General features: G+C 48.7%; 1 protein-coding gene across 4 annotated transcripts in view; it reads right to left on the minus strand.

The window, feature by feature from the left end:
• PC (pyruvate carboxylase) overlaps nt 1-17,383 on the minus strand; it is a 240,137-nt gene that overhangs the window by 177,566 nt on the left and 45,188 nt on the right. For 3 of the 4 annotated variants that reach the window (XM_077822518.1, XM_077822519.1, XM_077822521.1), the window contains exon 3: nt 20-225. The gene's annotated coding sequence lies outside the window, so the exon portion shown is untranslated. Of the gene's footprint in view, nt 1-19; nt 226-16,276; nt 16,356-17,383 lie in introns of those variants that run through there. The other variant, XM_077822522.1, reaches the window with a different exon arrangement.

Consider the following 17,383-nt stretch of genomic DNA (forward strand, 5'->3'; position numbering starts at 1 on the left):
GTTACAAGCTAATAGTTACCTTTATCTCCCGGTGAAAGACTGTATATTTCAATCATGGCTGATTACACCTAGCAGATCACTCACTGTATTTTTCTAACATCTGCCTTTTTTTTTTTTCCTCTCCTCTTCGTTTCTATTCCTCCTGCTTCTGTGAAGTCTCTCTAGAAGGATCCCTCACCCTGCCACTCGTCTCCTCTAGACCTCTCTTTCTATCCATCTTCGTTCCTAAAACAGAAAGACACAATGATTTTTTTTGTAATTTCATTTAACATGTGGTTGGGGTGACCCATTTGTATACCCTTCCCGTCTGCATTACTATAATTGATCGGAAAAAAACAATGACATTTTCCCCTCAAGGAACTTTGGACAAGAAAGTCTTTACATAACTTCACAGATTCTAAGGCCAGAAGGAACCATTAGGTCAACCGGTCTGACCTCCTGCATACCACAGGTCATTTATTTTCACCCTGATACCCATCTATTAAGCCCAAACATTTTAGTTAGACTAGTCTCCTGAGGACTGAAATGCTTTAAAGATGGGGGGGGGGGGCCGGGGGAAATCTGTTCCGAACCAATTCAAAATAAACATTTGGGTGTCAACTCCCGTTTTTGTTTGTTTTGTTTTTTAAAAAAGACCACCACCAAATTTAGTATTGCATGTTAATGCTGAATTGTAACTTTGCCTTAATAAAAAGTTATGCAGACCAACATTTTAAGTCAACGTGAAAGAAACCTTGTTTCTAGTCACCATTTTGATTATAGCATCATTTCATTTTTGGGGAGGTTTCAACAAAACCCAAAGCATTTTAAGTCAAAATTATTTTCTCTACTTGACATTTCAACCAGATAGTGTCATTTTGTGTTAGGAGGATTTTTAATGGAAAAATGAAAGGACATTTTCAGTCAAAATTTGTACTATAAATCATTTTGTTTCAGCGTTGTTGCTGCTGGGTTTTGGTTTTTTGGGGTTGTTTGTTTGTTTATTGGTGTTTTGGTTTCAACCATAATGACATTTTACATCAAAAAAACTTGCTTCTACTCAACATTTCGATTAACATGTCATTTCAAGGGTCTGTGGTTTTTAAAAACAAACGCACCTAAATGGAATTTAAGTCAAACCAAAATAACAATTCTCCTTTCAACTGAAGTGTAACATTTTCATTTGCTTTTAATTAACGTTTTTAAAAAACAAAATGAGATTTTTAAGGCAAAACTAATGTTTTTCTTTTCAAATTTGACTTGTTTGGTTTCCCCTGTGGGGAATTTAATTTCATTTTTCATTCAAATTGACATTTCCTGTGAAAAGTGTCCAATTTTGATTGTTCAGCAAAAAAGCTTTCCACAGGAAAAAATTCTGATTAACTCTTTCTTGCTCCTGGTAATGCAGCGTGATTCTTTGTCTCCCTCTAGTGGCCAAAGTATGTATATAAGCTAGAGCCTCTGAGCTAATGGATCTGGTTCTTTAACTAAGTGGCTCAACTGTTTCCAGACTGCAAGTCCTTTTTTCCCATGCCAGGGGTCCATTCAACCAGGACTCTCTCCTTTTTGAGGGCACAACCCACAGGTTTCAAATCTATACTTTAAAATCCAACTCATGCTTTAAGATCCAGTGGTCCCAGGTTCACTCAACCAAGGGCATTGTTACAATGGGTTCTTTCTTTCTTCCGTGTAACCATCACCCCCCGGAGAACTGGCAGCCCCCCTTCCTATCACTTTCAGTGGGTTTGTTAGGCGTCCCTGTTTGGCCCTATAATAGGAAGTTGGTGAACTATTCTGATGCAGGAGCTAGAATAGATAATAGGAAGTTGGTGAACTATTCTGATGCAGGAGCTAGAATAGACTCCAGCTCACCGTGCCACAGCTGAATGGTACAGAGAAACTTCAGGGCTCAAACCAGCACAGCTGACACCAATGCATCCTTTCACATCATTTTGAAGAGTAGATTGTCCCTTTAAATTCAGAGCAGTTGTAACTTGGATTCCTCATGCTCCCATTCTCCTCTAGGGGCCAGGCTCCCTGGCCAGACTACCCCCACCCGCATGATGCCCCATGGCCATGGACTCCCATGGTGTACTGCGTCCCCTCTCCAAGAGGGGGAACCATGGTACATCATGGGAGATGTAGTCTGACCACCTTGCTCAGCCTATAGAGGAGAACTGGAACATGAGACATATGAACTACAGCTCCCATGAGGCATCATGACAATATTTCAATAGCGATTTTCAGTCTTAGAATTTTCACCAAAAAAAGGGAGAATTTCCCACAGGACCCCTCCCCCACTTGCCAATTTTCTAGTCTCTTCACTGGCTCAAGGTACAGGCATGCATTAGGAGCATTGGAGCAAGCTAAGCATGGCTCTGCTGAGCTTAGAAGGGCATGGGAAAGGACCCAGTTACCCTAGTGAGTGAGCACAAGTTGCACTGCTGGATGGCTGTATTAAACGGGCAGCGCTTTCCTGCCCTGCAAACTGGGTGAGGAGTCACTAATCTACCCCTTGGCCCTGAGCACTGAAGAAAATTAAAGAGGGCTAACTTCTGACCTTTGCTGAGTGGGTCAAACACAGCGGGTGGCTTGAACCTGATCTCCAGCAGTTTTCTGTCGCCAAGATTCCCTGCTGGCCAGACTCTTTCACCAAGCTGTTGTCAGCAACTGACCCAGAGCAGAGAGAGGCAATGAGCGGGCACTACATTTTTTGCTAGCTAAAATCCTAGTATTAACATGTTTCTATCTTAGATCCTAAAAAAGGGTCCCTCAGCTAAGCCCCTTGCCCACTGTAATTGTACACATGCTCCCCCGCCCTGTGAGGCAGGGAGACGGTGTTATCCTATTTTTACACACGGCAAAACCCAGGCACAGAAAGACTATGGGCTTGTCTAGACCACAAATGCTTTACCAGTGTCACAGAGTCACCGGGCGGTGCTCTGGAGCTACTCCATACAAAGCCAGTCAGGACTCTGGGGGAGCCTCCTCTCTCTGAGCACATTGTCACCAGGGCAAGAAGCTTCCACAGCTTCGACCTTCCTGGGTCTCACCTCGGAGCATTCAGCATCCCCTTCCTCCCAGTGTGCTTCCCACAGCGAGTCCGCCCGGGCGGGGTTCCTGGGGAAGCCAGAGAGCCCTGCACCCCCATCCCCTACAGTCAGCAGGGACTCTCAGCCAGCATGTAGAACACAAGGGTTTATTAGCTGACAGGAATACAGCGTAGAACAGAGCGTGCTATCACAGAAATCTGTGACTTTCAGCCAAGTTCATCTTGAGGAGTCATGGGCCAGACGGCCTGGACTCCCCCTCTTCCAGTCCCCCACGCAGAATGCCCAACTTCCAGCGATCGGACCTCCGACACACCCCTTGCTCCTCCTCCTCCTCTTTGGTCTGCTTCCCAGGCAAAAGGTGTCACCTGGTCTCACCCCTCTCCTGGGTCTCAGGTTATGAAGGGCACTGCCACAGCATACGTGCAGTCCACTGGGCAGCCCAATCTGCTCTGAGGGCCTCAGCAAAAATCACACCCAATTCCCACCACTGAAATATTGGTGCAGTACACAGGGAAACGGAGACACACACAGTATTAGTATAGGGCAGTAAGACTCACATGCAACAGAAGATGAGTAAAACCCCACTTCGTCACAACCAGCATAGTTACACCAGGATCACTTCGCCAGCAAAGCCGCGTTGTGGAGATGCAGCGTAAGCCAACAGGAGTTCTTCTGCTCTTCTTCACCTCCCTGGATGTTATCTATGCCAACAGAACCCCTCTTCTATTGGTATATTTGAGTTTGCCCCGGAGGGTTTGCCAGCCTAGCTCTGTTGGCTAAGGGGGGGCAATCTCTTCACACTCCTAGCCAACATAACTATGCCGACAAAGCTTGGTAGCATAGACTAGGCCCAAGGGACTTGCCCACATACAAAAGCTGGACTTCTGCACCGGTACAGTTAAACCAGGACAATCCTCCAGCTCCAGTGTGTGGACCCAGTTTACGAATATGACAGTGCTTATAAGGGTACAGCTCAGGTCAGTATGGGAAGGGAAGTAAGCCACTTTATACCACTCTCTGGAGTCCACGGTTGGGGGAGGTGTTAATATTAGAGATGTAAAATGTTAAACGGTTAACCAGTCAACCAGTAAGCGTTAGGCTTACCGTTAACCAACCTTAACAGTTTACCCCCTGCACGCCGGCCAGAGGGACCCCAGTCCTAGCCACCCTGGGCCAGCCAACCAGAGGGGCCCCAGCCCTGGCTGCCCCGCGCCAGCTGGAGCAACTTTGGTTAACCAGCTAAACAATATAATTTTAATCGTTTAAACAGTTAACTTTTTAAACAATATGTACATCCCTAGTTAATATTGCATTGCTTAGAGACTGACGCAGAGGTGAGCCTGCAGAATCACAGAGCCCTGGTCTACACTAGGACTTTAGGTCGAATTTAGCAGCATTAAATCGATGTAAACCTGCACCTGTCCACACGATGAAGCCCTTTATTTCGACTTAAAGGGCTCTTAAAATCGATTTCCTTACTCCACCCCTGACAAGTGGATTAGCGCTTAAATCGGCCTTGCCGGCTTGAATTTGGGGTACTGTGGACTCAATTCGATGGTATTGGCCTCCGGGAGCTATCCCAGAGTGCTCCATTGTGACCGCTCTGGACAGCACTCTCAACTCAGATGCACTGGCCAGGTAGACAGGAAAAGAACTGCGAACTTTTGAATCTCATTTCCTGTTTGGCCAGCGTGGCAAGCTGCAGGTGACCATGCAGAGCTCATCAGCAGAGGTAACCATGATGGAGTCCCAGAATCGCAAAAGAGCTCCGGCATGGACCGAACGGGAGGTACGGGATCTGATCGCTGTTTGGGGAGAGGAATCCGTGCTATCAGAATTCCGTTCCTGTTTTCAAAATGCCAAAACCTTTGTCAAAATCTCCCAGGGCATGAAGGACAGAGGCCATAACAGGGACCCGAAGCAGTGCCGCGTGAAACTGAAGGAGCTGAGGCAAGCCTACCAGAAAACCAGAGAGGTGAACGGCCGCTCCGGGTCAGAGCCCCAAACATGCCGCTTCTATGATGAGCTGCATGCCATTTTAGGGGGTTCAGCCACCACTACCCCAGCCGTGTTGTTTGACTCCTTCAATGGAGATGGAGGCAATACGGAACCAGGTTTTGGGGACGAAGAAGATGATGATGATGATGATGAGGTTGTAGCTAGCTCACAGCAAGCAAACGGAGAAACTGGTTTTCCCAACAGCCAGGAACTGTTTCTCACCCTGGACCTGGAGCCAGTACCCCCCGAACCCACCCAAGGGTGCCTCCTGGACCCAGCAGGTGGAGAAGGGACCTCTGGTGAGTGTACCTTTTAAAATACTATACATGGTTTAAAAGCAAGCATGTGAAAGGATTACTTTGCCCTGGCATTCGCGGTTCTCCTGGATGTACTCCCAAAGCTTTTGCAAAAGGTTTCTGGGGAGGGCAGCCTTATTGCATCCTTCATGGTAGGACACTTTACCACTCCAGGCCAGTAACACGTACTCGGGAATCATTGTAGAACAAAGCATTGCAGTGTATGTTTGCTGACATTCAAACAACATCCGTTTTTTATCTCTCTGTGTTATCCTCAGGAGAGTGAGATATAATTCATGGTCACCTGGTTGAAATAGAGTGCTTTTCTTCAGGGGACACTCAGAGGAGCCCATTCCTGCTGGGCTGTTTGCCTGTGGCTAAACAGAAATGTTCCCCGTTGTTAGCCACGGGGAGGGGGGAGGGTTGAGGGGGTAGCCACGCGGTGGGGGGAGGCAAAATGTGACCTTGTAACGAAAGCACATGTGCTATGTATGTAATGTTAACAGCAAGGTTTACCCTGAAAGAGTGTAGCCACTGTTTTATAAAATGTGTCTTTTTAAATACCGCTGTCCCTTTTTTTTTCTCCACCAGCTGCATGTGTTTCAATGATCACAGGATCTTCTCCTTCCCAGAGACTAGTGAAGCTTAGAAAGAAAAAAAAAAAACGCACCTGCGATGAAATGTTCTCCGAGCTCATGCTGTCCTCCCACACTGACAGAGCACAGACGAATGCGTGGAGGCAAATAATGTCAGAGTGCAGGAAAGCACAAAATGACCGGGAGGAGAGGTGGCGGGCTGAAGAGAGTAAGTGGCGGGCTGAAGAGAGGGCTGAAGCTCAAATGTGGCGGCAGCGTGATGAGAGGAGGCAGGATTCAATGCTGAGGCTGCTGCAGGACCAAACCAGTATGCTCCAGTGTTTGGTTGAGCTGCAGCAAAGGCAGCTGGAGCACAGACTGCCACTGCAGCCCCTCTGTAACCAACCGCCCTCCTCCCCAAGTTCCATAGCCTCCACACCCAGACGCCCAAGAACGCGGTGGGGGGGGCTTCCGGCCAACCAGCCACTCCACCACAGAGGATTGCCCAAAAAAAAGAAGGCTGTCATTCAATAAATTTTAAAGTTGTAAACTTTTAAAGTGCTGTGCTTAAAGTGCTGTGTGGCATTTTCCTTCCCTCCTCCACCACCCCTCCTGGGCTACCTTCGTAGTCATCCCCCTATTTGTGTGATGAATGAATGCATGAATGTGAAGCAACAATGACTTTATTGCCTCTGCAAGCGGTGATTGAAGGGAGAAGGGGCAGGTGGTTAGCTTACAGGGAAGTAGAGTGAACCAAGGGGCGGGGGGTTTCATCAAGGAGAAACAAGCAGAACTTTCACACCGTAGCCTGGCCAGTCATGAAACTGGTTTTCAAAGCTTCTCTGATGCGTACCGCGCCCTCCTGTGCTCTTCTAACCGCCCTGGTGTCTGGCTGCGCGTAACCAGCAGCCAGGCGATTTGCCTCAACCTCCCACCCCGCCATAAACGTCTCCCCCTTACTCTCACAGATATTGTGGAGCACACAGCAAGCAGTAATAACAGTGGGAATATTGGTTTCGCTGAGGTCTAAGCGAGTCAGTAAACTGCGCCAGCGCGCCTTTAAACGTCCAAATGCACATTCTACCACCATTCTGCACTTGCTCAGCCTGTAGTTGAACAGCTCCTGACTACTGTCCAGGCTGCCTGTGTACGGCTTCATGAGCCATGGCATTAAGGGGTAGGCTGGGTCCCCAAGGATACATATAGGCATTTCAACATCCCCAACAGTTATTTTCTGGTCTGGGAATAAAGTCCCTTCCTGCAGCTTTTGAAACAGACCAGAGTTCTTGAAGATGCGAGCGTCATGTACCTTTCCCGGCCATCCCACGTTGATGTTGGTGAAACGTCCCTTGTGATCCACCAGAGCTTGCAGCACTATCGAAAAGTACCCCTTGCGGTTTATGTACTCGGCGGCTTGGTGCTCCGGTGCCAAGATAGGGATATGGGTTCCATCTATGGCCCCACCACAGTTAGGGAATCCCATTGCAGCAAAGCCATCCACTATGACCTGCACATTTCCCAGGGTCACTACCCTTGATATCAGCAGATCTTTGATTGCGTGGGATACTTGCATCACAGCAGCTCCAACAGTAGATTTGCCCACTCCAAATTGATTCCCAACTGACCGGTAGCTGTCTGGCGTTGCAAGCTTCCACAGGGCTATCGCCACTCGCTTCTCAACTGTGAGGGCTGCTCTCATCTTGGTATTCATGCGCCTCAGGGCAGGGGAAAGCAAGTCACAAAGTTCCATGAAAGTGCCCTTACGCATGTGAAAGTTTCGCAGCCACTGGGAATCGTCCCAGACCTGCAACACTATGCGGTCCCACCAGTCTGTGCTTGTTTCCCGAGCCCAGGATCGGCATTCCACAGCATGAACCTGCCCCATTAGCACCATGATGCATGCATTGGCAGGGCCCATGCTTTCAGAGAAATCTGTGTCCATGTCCTGATCACTCACGTGACCACGCTGACATCGCCTCCTCGCCCGGTATCGCTTTGCCCGGTTCTGGTGCTGCATATACTGCTGGATAATGCGTGTGGTGTTTAATGTGCTCCTAATTGCCAAAGTGAGCTGAGCGGCCTCCATGCTTGCCTTGGTATGGCGTCCGCACAGAAAAAAGGCGCGGAACGATTGTCTGCTGTTGCTCTGACGGAGGGAGGGGCGACTGACGACACGGCTTACAGGGTTGGCTTCAGGGAGCTAAAATCAACAAAGGGGGTGTCTTTACATCAAGGAGTATTTCAGGCAGGACTTCACGGAGGGTTCCAATTAGAAATGGTGCACCTAAGTTATTGTTCTTATTGGAACGAGGAGGTTAGCCTGGCCTCTGATTGATACATGGCTAGATTTACCTCGCTGCACCTTCTCTGTGAGTGACTGCAGTGTGACCTAGAGGAATGAGTCCCCTAGACAGGGGAGGAGGCAAATGAGTACAAAACAAATCTAGTCTATTTCTTGTTTTGATCCACTCCATCTATCTTTTACATCTTTGGCTGGCAGCAGACGGTGCAGAAGGACTGCATGCCATCCACATCTCATGGCTGCTCGGCAGAAGATGGTACAGTACGACTGCTAGCCATCCTCATCTCTTGCCTGCCTGGCAGAAGATGGTACAATACGACTGCTAGCAATCCTCATCTCTTGCCTGCCCGGCAGAAGATGGTACAGTACGACTGCTAGCAATCCGTATCGCCTGCCTGCTCACCATAAGACGGTTCAATAGGACTGACTGCAGGACTAAAGAGAATGACCTGGTCAAGTCACTCCAAATTTAGTCCCTGCGCCCATGTCTGCCCAGGCGCTCCCAGCCGACGTGGCCAGGAGCACCTCGGACATGATGAGGATGGCTACCAGTCGTACTGCACCGTCTGCTGCCACAAGGCAATGGGTTGCTGCTACTGTGTAGCAAAGCCGTACCGCGTCTGCCAGCACCCAGGAGACGTAGGGAGACGGTTACCTGAGCGGGCTCCATGCTTGCCGTGGTATGGCGTCTGCACAGGTAACTCAGGAAAAAAGGCGCGAAACGATTGTCTTCCCTTGCTTTCACGGAGGGAGGGAGGGAACGGGGGCCTGACGATATGTACCCAGAACCACCCGTGACAATGTTTTAGCCCCATCAGGCATTGGGATCTCAATCCAGAATTCCAATGGGCAGCGGAGACTGTGGGAACTGTGGGATAGCTACCCACAGTGCAACACTCCGGAAGTCGACGCTTGCCTCGGTACTGTGGAAGCACTCCGCCGAGTTAATGCACTTAATGCACTTAGAGCATTTTCTGTGGGGACACACATACTCAAATATATAAAACCGATTTCTAAAAAACCGACTTCTATAAATTCGACCTAATTCCGTAGTGTAGACATACCCTAAGAGAGGTGTGAACTACCCCATTCATCTCTGGGAACCAAGTGCAACAGTCAGCGATTATAACAGCCAGTGATTATGACCATTGTGATCATCTAGTCTGACCTCTTATATAAACACAGGCCATAGGAATTCCTTGAATTCATAGCGGGTTGAACTAGAGCAGATCTTTTAGAAAAACATCCAGTCTTGATTTTAAAATTGCCAGGGATGGTGAATCCACCACAGCTCTTGGTAAGTTGTGCCATTGGTTAGTGACCCTCATTGTTATGCAGAGATGAGCCTGCAGAGAACCAGAGTGATAGCTTGGAGAGGTGTGAACTGGCCCATTCATCTCAGTGAAAGGTCAGCGCAGCTGCTCAGTGACCACTGGCTGTGCACAGTAAATGCACAGTCAAACAAGCTGCTGCGTTCCACCCCAGAAGCAGCTGCATGTCAGCAGCGGCTGAAGCAATGGCTGTATGACTTGTATTCCAGTTACGCATTCCCAAAGTGCCCAGGGGAATTCAAGCAAGGCAAAAGGAGGTTTATGGAGCTACATAATTGTTAGTGTAATAAGAAGCTTGTGAACTCCCACTGGCCGTGTTGGACGTGCTACAGATGGAAGAAAATTAGGTGAGTAGCCTGAGCTAAGCTGTATCTACGGTTTTCTTTTCAACCTCGTTTCCTTTGTTTCTTCAAAAAGCCTGTTTACTGAGCAGGTTTACGCTGCAAAGGGACGCTAAAGGGGCCATTGTGCGCTGTATATTTATTGTCTTGGACTCCTGCCGATTTGCTCAGTCTGCAGATAAAAAAAGATGAGCCCCAACCGCTAGCTCTGCAAATTTAGCTCAAATGCCACACAGATTTAGCTCAAAAGCCTGCATGAAGTCCTGGGATCTAGTCCCAAGACATGAGACCTGGCTTCTGTTCCTGATTCTGTCACTGACCTTCTGTGAGAGTCTGGGCAGGTCCTTTCCCCTCACCGTGCCTTGGTTTCCCCACCATGTCTATTTAGATTATAATCCTGTTGGGGCAGGGACTGTCTCTCACGGTGCGTCTAGGCAGTGCCCAATGGGATAGGGCCCTGATCTTGATTGTGGACTTTATGTGCTACCATAATACTAGTACTAGAAGGAGATGTGTGGTCAAATAGTTAGAGCAGAGGGACAACAGGAAGTCAGGAATTTTGGGTTCTATTCCCATCTCTGGGAGTGTAGTCAAAACAGAGGCTTCAAACCCAGGCTGCTAACTTCCAATCTGCTCATGTGTTTAGAAAGCATGGTAAGCCCTGGATAAACACAGACTCTCTTTGTGACCATGGTCATGTCACTTTGCTCCATGCCTAGGTTTCCCCTATCTGTAAAATGGGGATGATATGGACCTACCTCACTGTAAGGGGAAGGCCACATTAATGAGTGCATCTAAAGTTTCTGATGAAACATGCCATAATCAACAAGTATAAACAATCCCTCAGGATTTGAGTTTGCTCAAGAATTAATTTGCTGTTAATACAAATGGATCTTGAAAGGAACCTTTGCCTTCTTTTCAGCCAGGAGCTGCCCTCCACTGGCGAGTGGATAGAGTTGTAGTGGGAAATTCTCCTGCCTGTATTACGCAGGATACAGGGAGAGTGGATACAGCGCCCCCATTCTGACACTGCAATCTGGCTCTCCAAAATCTTAGTTTTTATTTTTTTTAAAGCCAGACGCCAGCTGTTAAGAGTAAGTATAAGGGCTTGCGTACACACGGAGTTATCCTGGCCTAGCTAACTGCAGTTAGCCCAGGCTCTTACAGTTGCCCCTAATATCCCTCTCCTCCAGACACACAACCAAAAGTTCAGTGGTGCTTTCAACCCAACCTAGCAGGCCTGGCTGGGTGCTGCTTCACTCAGCCTGGTGACTCATCCACTTGCAGTGAGGACACAGGCTAAATCACTCAAGTGCAGATAGTCCAAAGCCTTCTGACAAGTCCCCCCATCCGCTCAGAAGGACAGGCAAGTTCTCCCGCAATTCACCAGCAAAGAATTCAGAGTGGCTCAGCTCTGTCAAGCGCAAAGAAGCTTGGCATGTTCCCCCAGAGACGTGCTAGCCACACAGAAGGGGGAGTGTGGCACCAGTAAGTTAAGGACACAGAAACTCAGAAACAGCTTTGCAGCATGGCTGCTCGCACCTGGGCGCTGATCCCTCTCGTTAACTCCGTAGTGGCAACTTGCCCTTTGTGGCTTGGAGACCACGCCAGTTACTGTGCCTACAGGGGTCGATAGAACACTCCTAGTGGCAGGATATCAGTCCCGTATCTTCGGGGCGGGTTATTGTTCCCCATATCAAAACAATGTAACAGAAGTAGCATGGCCCAAGAGCTAGAGCACTGGGCTGGAGAGTTGGGTTCTATTCCCTGGTTGGCCACTGACTCATTGGTGACTTTGGGCAGGTCATGTCACTGCTTGGTGCCTCAGTTTCCCCATCTGTCAAATAGGGATAATGATACTTTTCGTAAAGTGCTTTGTTATGGAGAACACTATATACTAGCTATACATGTGAGGCAGGGCAATGCCATTAGCCTCTATTTTACAGGTAGGAAACTGAGGCACAGGAGGCTAAGTGATTTGCCCAAGATCACAGAGGAAGTCTGTGGGCAGAACTGGAAATTGAACCCAAGTTTCCCACCACCCAGGCAAACACCCTAGTCACTAACCCACTCTACCACTCTGCCTCCTACTATCAGACAGTGCCCTGTAGCTCCTCTCCCCACAGGTCCCAGTCTTCCCCCTAACTGAGCTGGAAGCACTCTTTTATACTCCCAGGAGCAGCCAGTCATGTGGTCCCCATCCCTAGTCTGGGCTGATGAGCTTGCCCCCCCAAAAACCTATTCTTAAAGGGACCATTCCTCAGAACAGGGGTGTCTGACCCCAAAGCCACCCACCCTTCTGTTGCTCTTACAGGGGTAGTCCAGCCTGTTACAGCCTCTATGGAATTCCCAGCTAAGCTCCTTGCTCATCTCCCAGCCCTTCTGACTTCCCCCACATGATCCACAGTCAATGGAACCTACCTCCAGGCTTTGGTTTGCCTCCCAACTGCTGGGGAGGGGAGAACCCAAGAGTCCTGATGCCTGCCCTACCCACCAGACTCCACTGCACTCCCTAGAAACAGAACCCAGGAGCCTAGACTCCCAGTTCTCTGCTCCAAACACTAATCAACCCTCCCAGAGCTGGTTATAGAACCTAGGAGCTCTGAATCCCAGCCACACCTTCCTCCACTCCTCTCCCAGAGTCAGACAGAACCCAGGAGTCCTGACTCCAGTCCCCCGGCTCTAACCCACTAGACCCCTCCCAGAGCCAGGGATTGAACCCAGAACTCCTGAGTCCCAGCCTGCTACTCTACTCACTGATCAATGAAGATTTGTGATGGAGGGAATGCACCTCGGTAATGCAAACATACTAGCTTTGCTTGCTGGAGAGGCAATGCCCATACTCCTAGTTTGCATTGAGCAGTCATGCATCTTAAAGTAGTCTAAGCCTATGTCCTGTGATGTGTCATTCCACAGTCTTCTTGAAAATATGTTTTTGATATGAATATGACATAACAGAGATATACTTTATGCAAGATGGCTCATGTGAGATATCATTGGAAAGGTTATGATTTACTGAATGTGATTATCCTATTTGTATGCATGTATCATTTCTGTAACTGAAATTAGGAATATTGACTATGTATCTGTATTTCAAAACGCCCTCTGCTAACACTTCAGGTACAACAATGGAAAAGCCCGACAGTGCTGATGGCCCATCAGCGATGACAATGGACTGTGAAAGAGTTTAGTCATCCTGTGAACCCTGGGTCAGTCTGTGAAGAATGGCTACACCGGCCCTCCCACCGGATACTGGGATTTTCCATGAGAAGGGTGTGTGTGTGTGTGTGTGAGTCAAACTAGGAAACAAAGGACGCCCACTTTATGCAAATCCTATTTAAGGGTGGGGAGTGAGGTAATCCAGGCCATCAGTTCTCCCCTGCTACCCCACCCAAGATGACTGCTGGAAACAACTAAGACTGAATTGGGGGGAAGAACTGAACCTAGGGTGACCAGATGAAACGGACAAAATATTGGAACACATGCAAAAAAAAAAAAAAAAAAAAAAAAACCACGACGCTGGAGCGGCCAAAGCCACAATATCGGGACAAATGGCGGCCCAGCCGTGCATCAGTCGGGACGCGGCCCAAAGAACTAAAAATCAGGATGTCTGGTCACCCTAACTGAACCCAGGCTGGAAGGGCGTTGGGCCTGGAAAGATTATTAGAACCACATTTAGGGGGAGAACTTGCATGTAACCAGTTTCTTTAAGCTTTATTTCTTTAAGCAGTATTAAGCTTAGTGTGCGTGCTCTGTTTCATTTTTTTTGTAATCTGCCTTGTTCTGTCTGCTACCTCCTTAACTACTTAAAATACACCTGTTACAGCGAATACATTTATTTCCGGTTTACAATATAACCCAGTTTATGTGATTTCTATCAGGGGGGAGGGGGAGAAGTTATGCATACCCTCCTCCAAATTGAGGGAAGAGGTGAATTTCATATAATTTTGGGTTTGTACTCCAAGGGGGGTGGACGGTGGACATCTTGGTGCTGTGGCAAGTCCCTTAAGCTGAGCCCTCTCAGAGCGGATCTCTGGTTCTCTGTGCAGCTGGGTGTGGCCCTGCCTGTGTGCTAGGCTGGAAAAGGCTGGGGAAGTCTAACCCAGCAAGGACAGCTAAAAGGGGACCCAGGCCGGCAGAACATTCTGACTCAGTGGTGTCCCAGCACACCAGATGACACCCCCGGAGGTCCAACCTGCCATATGTCCACTGACACAAATGGGACTGTAGATCAACAGCACAACTCATTGGCCTGACACACAAATCATAACAGCAGTACCTAAAGTCTCTGCCTGAGATCAAGGCCCCCGGTCACTCCGGGTGCATACACACCCTCACTGATATCACTCTGGGCCTTGCAGACAGAGAAAGTCCCTGCCCTGAAGAGTTCACAGTTTCTGTGTATAAGAACAAGCTACATCAGTATAAGGCACCTTTATACTGGAATCACAGCATCTGCACAATGGAGGTTGGACCAATGCTGTTCAAGAGAGACAGAATCTGTGTGTACAGCCACACTTAAATGGAAGTGTCCCTGTGTGGGACATGGGATCATTTAACTGGTTCAAATACTTCTCGCAGCTAAAGGAATCAGAGCACAAAAAATGAGGATAAAGCCCAAATCAGTACTTTGCAACAAAGATCTCATTCTTCTAAATCTCCCAGGGTTGTACATGGCTGCAGTATTAAAGGACTGAGCTGGAGCAGATGAAAGCAGGAGAATGTTTGAAGCTTCAGACACAAGGCGTGGCCAGAACACCATTAAATTTAAGCAGAATAAAGAGCTCTGCTGTATAAACGACATAAACGGAGCCCTGCTGCTCCCAGAAATATACGCAGTCCGATTCATGCTGCTTTAGCGAGCCGCCTACCAGCTGCCTCTGATCTGCTCTTTGTTGCAGTGCCCCAGGACAGAGCTTTCTGCTGCTTCTCTTTGGGGATTTCCACATTTTTCAGAAAGCACCGAGCACTTGCTCTTGGAAAAACAGGCCCTTTTAAGGAGGCTGAGGATGAGCAAAGCCCTGAGATTGAGATACTCCAAAATCGCTAGTCATGTCTGAAAATCCTGCCCTCTCTCTCTAGCAGTTTAGCGGCAGCTCCCTATCAGTTCAGGTGGAAACCTCACTGATCCCAGATCAAGGAAGTCTGTCAATTACTAGCAGTATAGCAGCACCTAATGCCCTGACCAAGATTGGGGCCCAGTTCCTCTAACCACTAAATACCACTTCTGTTCCGAGATCTGGAAGAGAAGTGGGGTTAAGCTGTTAGATCGGGGGCTAGAAGTCAGGACTCCTGGGTTCTATTCCCAGTTCTGAGATGAGTTGCCAGAACAGAAGTGACTAGGAGTCCAAGATAATTAGGTACAAATAATAATTAGATTAAATAATTAGATTAAAAGCCCCTTGGGGCAGGGATCATCTTTTTGTTTTGTGTTTGAACAGCCCCTAGCACTGTGGGGGCCTGGTTTGTGACTATGGCACATAGGCACCACAGTAACACAAATAATAAACAATAATAGGACTCCCAGGTTCTACTTCAAAGTCTGGGGCGTTAGTGGGTTCTAGTGGTTAGAGCAGGGGACCTGAGGATCCAGGACTCCTGGCTTCTATGCTTGGCTCTAGAAATAGAGTGGGGTCTAGTGATTAGAGTTTGGGGGCTGAAAGTCAGGACTCTCACCTCTGACAGTCAGAGAATTTGGACAGCAAAACCCACTGCTCTGAGAATTGAATGTAAAGCCCTGCCCCATAATGCAAGGCATTCAGAGACCTCTGGCCGAGAGGAGTTAGGGAATGTGTTAGCATGGGACAAGGCTTGCTCCTTCCTTGTGACTTTCAATCTTCCACCACCATCCACAGCAGCTCCCCTTTGTTGGGAAGCACTTAACCAATCACAGTTAATGCGTCCCCAGTCAGTCTTCAAATTAATTTCTTGAATTAATGTAAAGAGTAAATGAAATGACTGTCCCCAAGCCATCCATGTGCTGGGATTCTGGCACAGGCTGCAGGGTTGAGCATGGGTGATACGTGGATGGGAGACCATGACTGCTTGTTCCTCTGGTACCATGCTGTCCCCAGTGTCCCAGTGCAGTGCTAGAAGGCGCTGTGCAGCTGGAAGGGGCTCAGTAGGGAGCGCTCTCCCCTGAGATAGTGCTGATTCTCTAGGCTGTAATTTTAACCCCCACCCCGGTAATTAAGCAAGATCAGCATTATAACCCTGCCCGGGGGTGACCTCGCCTTGTGTGGACACAGCTTATATCAGCAAAACTGAAATAAGGTGTAGCAGCAAAAGTGCAGCAGGGCTGGTATAATTGCATCTGGGCTAGTGGCTTTTCCTGGCACAGTTCCATTGGTCACAAATCACCTCACCACACCCTCAACCATTAGGATACTGGAGGGACTCACGGGGAGGTTATGCAGGGACGAGGTGGGGGCCCCCCCATGTGTGGTTATGGGCTGTTCCAGCAGAAGTCTGTAGTGTAGAACTGGCCTACGACTACCAGTGCCTTGTCTTCACTCTGTTTTACAACAGGAAAGCGACCTTGTATTAGTAATACCACAGCGAAACACAAATTGGGTTTGTTCGTTTGTTTTATGCAGTGAAGAAAAAGTCTAAGGAGTTTAAGGACATGTCAACATTACAAACTTAAGTTGCTATATATTAGGTCGACTTACAGCCACTGCAGTAATTACTGCAGTGGTGCATGTCCACACTACCCTCCTTCTGTCGTGGGTGCAGGTCCTCACCAGGAGCCCTTCCACTGATCTAGGAGGGCAGTGTGGGGAGCTGAGGGCCGGGTGTTTCAACTCTGCTGGCAGCTCCCTGCCAGGAGCCTGGCTGCTCCACAGGCTCCTGGCAGGCTCCCCCCATCCCTCTCCCACCGCTCCCCATTCCCCACCAGGAGCGGTGTAAAGCCGCCCCTGGCTTCTTCCCTTCCCCCCCCTCCCCGATCCCCACTGGGAGCGCAGGGGAGCCGCCCAGGGCTTTTTATCCCCAGGGAGCGGAGTCCAGCTGTCCCGAATTCTTCCCCCTCCCACCTGCTCCCCACCAGTAGCCAGGCAACCTTGGCAATTTCACAGCTCACCCAGCTGTGAAATTGACACAGTTGCCTGGCTCCTGGCAGGGAGCGCTGCTCAGGCTTCTCACCCCAGCCTGAGCAGAGAGGAGCTGGGTTCTAGCTGCCCGCTTTCTTGTCAATTTCACAGCTCCTGCCATGAAATTGACAAGATAGCTGATGTAAGGGACACAGTGTCTACACAGACACTGTCCCCTAACTACACGGACATAAGCCCTCGTGGAGGTGGAGTTAGCATGTCGGTGTAGTAGGGTGCTTACATCAGTGGGAGGAAGGCTGCAGTGTAGACCCTGTCATAATTAGGTTAACATAAGCTGCCTTATGTCGACCTAATCATATAAAATAGGCCAGCCCTAAGTCTCAGCTTTGTTCCTTCGCATAGCTGAGCTGCTGGAATCTAAAAGCTGATGAAAGCTAACTGGGCTGAAAAAGACCA

This window comes from Eretmochelys imbricata, chromosome 7, assembly GCF_965152235.1.
Source record: "Eretmochelys imbricata isolate rEreImb1 chromosome 7, rEreImb1.hap1, whole genome shotgun sequence".
Taxonomy (NCBI): Eukaryota; Metazoa; Chordata; order Testudines; family Cheloniidae; genus Eretmochelys; species Eretmochelys imbricata.